This window comes from Puntigrus tetrazona, chromosome 18 (genome assembly GCF_018831695.1).
Source record: "Puntigrus tetrazona isolate hp1 chromosome 18, ASM1883169v1, whole genome shotgun sequence".
NCBI lineage: Eukaryota > Metazoa > Chordata > Actinopteri > Cypriniformes > Cyprinidae > Puntigrus > Puntigrus tetrazona.
In genome coordinates this window covers 18,162,838-18,172,897 of record NC_056716.1, presented here as the reverse complement: position 1 = coordinate 18,172,897, position 10,060 = coordinate 18,162,838, and the positions used below count along the sequence as shown (strand labels likewise).

Below are 10,060 nucleotides of genomic sequence, written 5' to 3'. Positions count from 1 at the left end.
GCTTAATTCAATATATTTTAAAGCATTAAAATATATATTTGGAATGTCAAATATAATGGACTGCAGGGGACTTTAAAAGTGCCATTATTAGTCTGAAATAACACCTTATGAAAAGCCATTTCATGTTTTATGTGCTAATCTGCATACATTTTTCAGAACAGAAATATGAGTGAATATGAAAATCAATTCTCACAACATTATAAAAAAATAAAAAAAAATCTCAAAATCTTTATTAAGATTGTTTTTTGACTGTCGTGTCTTAATAAATGGTCGACAGTAATACTCGACAAAGAAAGAAAGAAAGAAAGAAAGCAGTTTAGATCGGTGAGCAATGATTTGATGAAGCAGTAGACATGACTCCATTCTTCCCGAATCCTAGCCAGGTATATTAAAGGTTTCCCACAGGATCAGACGGCCTGGTGTCATCCTTCAAAGGAAGATACAGAGGCGCTTCATCCCAGAGCGGCAAAAGGCCAGGTTAACCAAAGATTAAAGCCCGGCCCGTAACTGAGAGTGTCATTCAAACCGGCTCGGGCCGCGCTTCTTTCATCATCCTGTCATTAGCTGTAAGACGACAGATACAGCGCTTGACGGGTAAATACACGGGCTTAATCAAGCGGTCGGGCCGTCGTGAGCCTCTGTCACGTTTCTGAGCTCACCGGGCAAATTCTGTCAATAGCCACAAAGGCCTTTGCCACTGAGTGACTGTATCTTGGAATCAGATTCGCCGCACACGTTTCCTTTGATTCGGACCGAGCGCTGAGAACCAGACCGAGCGTCTCTGTTTACCGGCCAAGTGTTTTACTCTGTGACAAAAGAAAGCCATCTCGTTTGAAGTGGCTTTTGTCCTTTCAGACGCAACATTGATTATATTTCCCAGACTTCGTCACAAGGTGGGATTTTTCTCCGTCTGGTTCAATCAGCGTCGCGCTAGTTTCAGTCTTGAGAGCTTCGAAAGCAGTCGATTTTCCCACAAAATCACACAGGTATCCGTGCGGTGGCTTACGGAGCGAGCGACGTTTAAACCTCACGGTCAGTAAATAAGATTCGTTTTTTACGTGAATTGGTTCAAACTGTAGGTTTTCGCAATTTAAACGTACAACTGTACGAAATATTGAATATTCAGATATCTATGTAATAGAAAATTAAGCAACGTTTGAACTCAAGGAGCAAAAACTGATTCATTTTTGTGAATCAGTTCAAACTGTATGCTTCAGTGAATCGATCTGAAACTTAAACTTGACTGTTAGAATAAATAGCAGTCCATATATATGTTTAGTTCTATTTTGGACTATTTTTCACTTCTGAGTGATTGATCTATGTACGTAGATTTCTCTCCTTATTCAGACCAGAACATTTTTTTCTGACGGCACCCATTCACTGCAGAGGATCCATTGTTGAGCAACCGATATAATGGTAAGTTTCTCCAAATCTGATGAGAAAAAAATGTCATGAGGGCCATTTTTGGGTAACCTCTAAACCATCCTTCCTTCCAAAATCACGCTTTATTTATAACAATATATAAATATCAATTTAAAAAATAAAATCACTGCATCGAACACGTTTGGATCAGCACCGCAGAGCTTAATGACTTCTTCTTTCTTCCTCCCTGTTTTGTTGTTGTTTCCTTTCCCCCATCGTTTTTCCCATCAAATATTTGTTCACTCCTCTGTAACACATTAAATGAGGTTGCCAGACCTTCAATCTCATTAGGAGGGAAGCCCAACTTTGATTTTCTTTATTAGGAAACGTTATCGTATTTGAGGCAGGCTGGCAGAGTGACTTAAAGTGTGGACTCATTAAAAAATTCAATTAAACTCTCTCTCCTTCGCCCGCGTCTAGCTCTCATATAATGGCATTAGTTCTCATCAGCGAAGGTTGCCAGGTTGACACATGCATAATTCAGATATTCGTTGCGTCAAAGGTGCGAGGGGAAAAAAAGTGAATTCCAGATAGCAAACAGAATTAGATATTACAGCCTTGAAATAGCATCAAACTTTTGCAATTGCCTGCCAACATATTGAGTCCAAACACACATTGAGCTGTTCACAAGGGTTAAAATAACTTAGTAAGTTTAGGTACTCTTCATTAAGTTAGAAAAATTAATTTTCCAAGTTAAAACTGAGTTCTAGTATTCCACTTGCATTGCAAAAATGTTTTCCCAGTACAAATATTTAAATTAAGGGACTTAAGTGTAGTATGAATGTAGCAGAATTATTAGATCTTTTTGTGTAAAACAAAACAAAAAAAATCTGCCGGTGGGGTTGGAAGAAATAATGTTGTTTTACCTTTAGATTTTATTTATTTTTAAGAAATTTTTTTTTGAAGACTTGACACCTATTTAATGCATTGTATGAGCGCTTTAATATTTGTAACCACGTGTATAATGCATTATTATACTTAAACTGAAAAAAACGTATTATTTTTGTCTTGTTTTCCGGTACACATATCTAAATAGAGGTCAAAATGTTGGAATATCTATATCTAGATCCAAGTATTTTTAGAAATTGTTCAAAGTATCTATTTGTTGTTGCACCTTTGGAAAGTATAATGCATCAAAACACAAAGAAACCTTCAGATATTATAACACATTTGAACAATTTATTTACGAAAAGATTTCATGCGCAACATTATACTTAAAGATAAAGTCTGACTAGTTTAAGCATAAACTCTTTGAAGCTAAATAAAATTTTGATACATTATTCAAAAGACAAAACTCAATATCTCAAGTAAATGCATTAGATATTTGTACCGGAAAACAAGAATATATATATATATTTTTTTTTGCAAATTTGGCTTCTGAAGAGCAGTTCATTCTTCACCTGCTGACCGCAGCTGTTAGCTCCGCGGTTCGGTGTGAAAATGCATTGAAAACGAGGCATCCGAGAGACTCTGCATGAACTGCAGACTTGATTATCCATCTCCTATCAGAGCCAACAGCCGTCGGAGTCTGAAGGGTTCTTCCCTCCGTAGCGTTTGACAGCTGCCGTATCCGTATGCGCTCAGTGCATCTCTTCATAATAAACTTGGGCATTAATGAGGAGAAACGTATCTCCTAAGTAAATTACATTTTTCAACAGCCTCACTTCAGAAAAGTATCAAAATAGCGACAAAATGCTGCATTGTTGTTTATTTGTCATATACTGTACAGCTGAGTGGTTAGCCGGGCTGCAGTAATAACTAACACTTCTGTGTGTGTGTGTGTGTGTGTGTGTGTGTGTGTGTCACATGCAGCGCTGGGGAATCTGATTCATTTCAAGCGCATTTGGATGCTTTATTTTTGGAACCGTTTAAAAAAAAACAACAAAAGTGATTCATTTGCATCTCCATGAAGCATTTTTTGTAGTGCAATAATTAGTCACAAACTGCCGTTTATCGCCGCTTTGCTTTGAAAGATTGCGCAAACTTGATTTTAGTTCGCCAGAAGAGCTGTCTCTGTCATTTTAAAGGTCACCGCACGAAAATCCGAAATTTTCACTCGTTAAAAAATAAATACAACTTCATGTTGTGCCAGTCACATTTACACTCTGCCCCTGAAACTTATTTCCTGACGTAAAAAACTATTCAGATCAGGTTGCATCCATAGCGAGCATTTTGTTAAAACCGGAATATGAAAAAGGTAAAAAGACCTTAAGACATTGTTTTGAAATTAATTCTTTAATTTAGCAAGGTTGGATCGAACTGATCCAAAAATACAGTTATAAACGATTTCTGTGTCAAATACATGCTGTTCTTTTGAACTTTCTGTTCATCAAAGCTAAAATGTCTCACGGTTTCCACAACAAACGCAGCCTTGGTCTTCGTTTAACATATAAATGTCCATATTATTAGCCTTCAGCTGCAGAACGTCTGCTTAAGGCCATCCTAAGATACACAAAAAGAGGACGGCGCAGGGGAGCGTGTGATTATTGCTTCGACTTAAGCTCAAAATATGTCCATATTTATCAACACGGGGGTTAAAGGCTAATCAACCCATTAACGGAAATCCTCAAGGGGTCAAACAGCCTCCGAAAACATCTTTATTAGCCACTGACCCACAAAACCTGTTAGGAACTATCAGCAGCAACCACTCTCCACCCGGCGAAGCCTCGAGCGATACCTCCGAAAAAAAACAACAGCCCATAGACAGCCGGCGACCCGGCTCTCGCTCGCTCAAATTAAACAGCCAGCCATCTAGAGACTCGCTGTTTCCTTTTCCTGTTCTCACAGACATAAAGAGGAGATGTTACAGAGGTTAAACTCTCATAAAACACTTTGCTTTTCTCCAAGTGATGCAACCCGCTGTAAACTCTCTGCTTTGAGGGTCTTTGGTTTTCTGGCGTTTTTACAATGCACTCGAGAGCTACGGAAAGACGGCTCCTCGGTCCCGTGACTTCCCTGCGAGGAGGGAATTAGCTCTATGCAAATGTTGCCGCGTTCCTTCAATAAAAGGGAAACCACTGAGCAGGCAAATCTACAGTCTATAAAGCGCACTCACGCGGAACGAGGAAACCTGCCATGAAGTTAATAAGACTCGTGCTCTATTAAAATAAATAGACAACAATAAAAGCTTCCATTTGCCACACCCCAGCAAACAAACCCTCGGAGCAGCACTTTGAAGAGGATATTGAAGAAAAATGGCCCTGAGACAGAAAACTGTGTGGAGAGAGGCACAGACTGGGGCTGCAGAGTATGAAAGGTGAAATTAAAGTCTAGTCGGGCCGGTCAAGCGTATGAGGCTCTGTTGGGAGATCCGTCATTTATATCCGCTCAGGTTTCGGCCCGCGATGCTTAGCAACGGTGAGGCTGAGGGATCGGATCGGGACGTGAGAAAACAGTGCTGACATTTACAGCCAGGCGGTCAGAACGAGGAGAACGGACGGATCTGCAGAGATGAGCTGGGAATGAAGGCACGCGTGTGACAATGAATCGGGTATTAGTACAAAACAATGTTCAGAGAGACATCCCGGAGTACGGACTATAGAATTTATAGAATGAGACGGAACGATAGATAGATAGAACGATATATACTAGATAGATATTCAGAATGATCATACAGACAGAATGATAGAACGATAGAATAATGATGATAGATATAGATATGATAGATAGATAACTAGTTTGACAGATAGATAGATTTCAGAATGATAGATAGATTCAAAATGAAAATAGATAGATAGATAGATAGATGATAGATAGATAGATAGATATTCAGAATAATAGATAGATAGATAGATAGATAGATAGATAGATAGATATTCAGAATGATAGATAGATAGATAGATAGATAGATAGATAGATAGATAGATAGATAGATAGATAGAGAGATATTCAGAATAATAGATAGATAGATAGATAGAGAGAGAGATAGATAGATAGAGAGATAGATAGACAGATATTCAGAATAATAGATAGATAGATAGATAGATAGATAGATAGAGAGATAGATAGACAGATATTCAGAATAATAGATAGATAGAGAGATAGATAGATAGATAGATAGATAGATAGATAGATAGATAGAGAGATATTCAGAATGATAGATAGAGAGATAGATAGATAGATAGATAGATAGATAGATAGATAGATAGATAGATAGAGAGATAGATAGATAGATAGATAGATAGACAGATATTCAGAATAATAGATAGATAGATAGATAGATAGATAGATAGATAGATAGATAGATAGATAGATAGATAGATAGATAGACAGATATTCAAAATAATAGATAGATAGATAGATAGATAGATAGATAGATAGACAGATATTCAAAATAATAGATAGATAGATAGAGAGATAGATAGAGAGATAGATAGAGATAGATAGATAGATAGATAGATAGATAGATAGATAGATAGATAGATAGATAGAGAGATATTCAGAATAGATAGATAGATAGATAGATAGAGAGAGAGAGAGAGAGATAGATAGATAGATAGATAGATAGATAGATAGATAGATAGATAGATAGATAGATAGATAGATAGATAGATAGATAGATAGATAGATAGATAGATAGATAGATAGAGAGATAGATGGATTGAAAATGATAATATATATATAGATAGATGATAGGTTTCAGCTCTATGTTCAGTGTTTGTTGGCTCCATCGCTCTGTTTGTCACCTGAAGCGAGGCTCAGACCCCAGAGGTTCTGAAGGAAAGCACAGAGAATGAATAACAGGTGTGGGCCGGTAAACATGTGAACCGAGAGGCCGAGCAATAACGGCAAAACTACAGGAGATGAATCATCCGCAGAGACACGGCTCTGATCCGAGCGCATGGTCCACAAACCCACTCCATACACGCTGACAGAATCATCCCAGAGATCGATTTTATTGAAAGAAAAATGGAGAATAACATCAGGCTATCAGAGGCCGCTCATCTAACATCAGGATGGTGTTGTGTTTTACCGATGTGTCACTGCCGTATAAGAGTTACAGTGTTTTAAGGATTTTCTGCACTGATGGCCATAAACAATAAAATAGTTATCCAAGCGAGCCATTAACATCTATTACAAACTTAAACGCCATGAAATCTATTTTGCAGAATTTAAAATCAAACGGTCATTATCATTTTTGCAGAATTTACAGAACAACAGCATAAGATATTGCGTATATATATGTGCATATTTATCATATTTTCTGTTGAGTTCAGCATTTGACGTGTGGCAAAAATCAAGTGAATTGCTGTAATGCTTAAACAAACATTAATCTTCATCATGACAGCCTGATGAAGAAGCATCCTAATTGAACATCTGGTTTTTCCACAGAAACGGCGGCAAAAAAATGTGCAAAAGACGCTAAATGATCTCTTTGGAAGTCAATTTATTTTACTATCGCTTCACTAAAAAAAGGATTATTCTTGCATAGAAAAGTAGGTTCAGGGTTATCACCTGAACCAAAAAAAACTAAATGCATTTCAGCTGTATGCGCATTATTGCATTAAAGTATGCAACTAATAAAAATGACAAAAGCACATAACAAAATTTCTAAAATACAAAAGATAAAAATAAAATGTCAAAGAATATGGAAGACAAGTAAGAATTTTTTTTTAGCTAGTACTGGGCAATGATTAATCACATCCAAAAATATATTATTATTTGCTTTATTATTTGTAATTTTTGTAATATATGTGAATGTACTGTGTATATTTTATATATATATATATATATATATATATATATATATATATATATATATATATATATATTCTTGCATGTATTCACATGTACTGTATATATTTCTATTCACATAATTTAATTAAAAATGTTAATATATACTTATATATAACTTAAATATATAAATGCATGTGTGTGTATTTATGCATGGATAATAAATATACCCAGCACACACACATATATTATGAACACAACAACTTTTATTTCGGATGCGATTAATCAAGATTAATCATTGCACTAATTATAACTATTAAAAATAACTCTTGCTTTAGCAGAAAATATAAAAATGTAAATATATGCATACAAACTATTTTACATGAACAAAATATCTAAGTTCACAAACTGAGATAACAGCACATTTTTATTCACACTCAACAAAATAACTAAAAGTTCGATATAAATCTATAGTAATAAATCGGTGATGTAAAATATGTCTTGCCTCGCAAAATAATAAAGGTTTAAAGAATGGATTTGCTTATAAAGCCAGTTTGATCTGTCACTGTTTTCCCTCTTCACATCACAGATTTCACATACGGTAAAACCAGAGTCTCAGTGCTGTTAAAGACGGCGACCATCGTTTGAGAAACCAAAGCCCGGCTCTAAATTCTATTTGAAATCCATTTGGATCCATAAGTCTCCATTCCCTCCTTTCTCGAGTGCAGACAAACTGTCTCCTCGTCTGGCAGCCGGAGTAATTTCATTTAGGTGCAGGATACACGGCATCCGCTCGGCCGCTGTTATGCAGCCAGTTTTTATTTAAGGCCGTCAAGTAAATGTAATAAAAACCCCTGCGAGCCACGAGGAGCCGGAGCGCTACGCCTCAGTAACACGCGGGTTTATGGATAAACGGCAATTATTGAATTAGGCGCTATATTTAGCTCCGAGACGCTCCGTGTGAAACAGAGAGGCGCCGGCTTGAACACAGGAACGGTGACGCACAGAAAGTTGCACACAAACAGTGCTTTTTGTAAATGGCAGGTTAATTTGCGCTCCCAAATAAAGGTGTGATGTGCTGAGCGCCCGTGGGCTATTAATGGCTGATGCTGGAGTTCAGGTGTGAATGAGGCTCTTTGTGAGTCACTGTGTTTGAGATCAGAGCCGCCGCTCAACATCCTGATGAGGCCGGGTCTTATTAAAGCGCTGATGACTCACGCACTTTGACATTTATCATCTTCATGAGGATTCTGCCTGATATTAATGCATTACCTGAGTAGCTGGTCTGCCGCTGATACAGCCGCTCTATACGCTCGGACCAAACACGGTGAACTTTACATGCAGTCTTGCTGTGACAAGCATAACCGACTTAAAAGAACCTAAAATAACGCTTACAACTGTTGCTATGCTATGAATGTAGCTATGTGTGCAATAATGTCCATTAGGAAGTCTATGAAGTCCATTTTAAGCCTGTTAAGATTTTCTTGCATACACTGTTAACAATTTCCCTGTATTTTTACAGCAACAGTATTGGTTTACAGTAATGCAACTTTACGGCAATTAAAAACAGTACTGTAACAGTAATTTTTACTGTATTTTTACTGTATTTGACTCTTTTATATATATATATATATATATATATATATATGCATACAGTTGGTACAGTACATAGTATTAATATGCATGTATTATTAATATGTATGTTAATTAAAATATATATTATACAATTTATATATATATATATATATATATATATATATATATATATATATATATATATATATAAAGTACAATTAAAAATAAGTGTAAATAATTTTTTAGTAATATATATATATATATATATATATATATATATATATATATATATATATATATATTTTTTTTTTTTTTTTTTTTTTTTTCTTAATTTTGCGTGAAATATAAAGAAGGTTTGTGGGTCAGCTGACAGCTTTACTGTGGTGTAAACAGACTGCTGAAGGTGAAGTGATTGTCTGATCGTCTCTGTGGGGATGTAGATGGGCTCTGGTGTCCTCCTCCTGTCACAGGCTCTATTTAAAGACATCCTTCACTCGCTGCTTCAGCCGATGGCGGCCCACACTCAATAGAGAATCAATCAACACTCATTTACCAATTAGAGCCATTATTCTCTAGAAATAAACACGTTGCCGGCTTACCCTCATCCTCTACTGGGAATCAGTCAGAAAAGACGGGTCCTGGACATTGATTTGAATCCAGTTGCAGGGCTGACCGATGCACGAGTCTGGAAAACTTAATATGATGTGGGGTTTTATATTGGCATATATGCAGTAATGCAATCTGGTCGGGATCATATCGCTGATGATCGCAGCAGGTGCAAGAATGAATGAAAGAAAGAAAGAAAGAAATATAAAGCTATAAAACTAATAAAAATAACCAAAGTGCATGACAAAATTATTAAATTAAAGTTAAACTGGAAGCTGAACGTATATATATATATATATATATATATATATATATATATATATATATGATAAAATAAAATAAATAGAATATGCTAAGTTTATAAGATATAACATTAGACAAACAGAAAAAGTAAAGCTAAATAGAAATGTTATAAAAACCTAAAACAATTACAAAAATGTATAACAAATTAAAATTTTTAACATACACACACACATACAGTATATGTACATATATACATACATAATAACAAAAACAAAATAATATTAAAAATTATACAAAATAACAAAAAATAATATATACAATTAATTAAAAATAAACGTTAAACTAATTTATCAAACTAAATAAAAAAATAAAGCTACATAAAAATGTTATTTAAAAATATAAAAATTATTAAAAAGTCAAAAAAACTGTAAAAATTAATAAGTATAAAAATATTTAAAACATTTAAATATTTACAACAAACTAATCAACTGAAAATAGCAGTAACACTAAAAAACTAACAGTTAAATAGAAAAAGTTGATT

The 10,060-nt window shown here is 35.3% G+C and overlaps 1 protein-coding gene across 1 annotated transcript in view; it reads left to right on the top strand.

The window, feature by feature from the left end:
* Window positions 1–1,396: 1,396 nt before the first annotated feature.
* Window positions 1,397–10,060, top strand: part of chst8 (carbohydrate (N-acetylgalactosamine 4-0) sulfotransferase 8) — a 63,094-nt gene continuing 54,430 nt past the window's right edge. The window contains exon 1 of the mRNA XM_043216778.1: window positions 1,397–1,416. The gene's annotated coding sequence lies outside the window, so the exon portion shown is untranslated. The remainder of the gene's footprint in view (window positions 1,417–10,060) is intronic.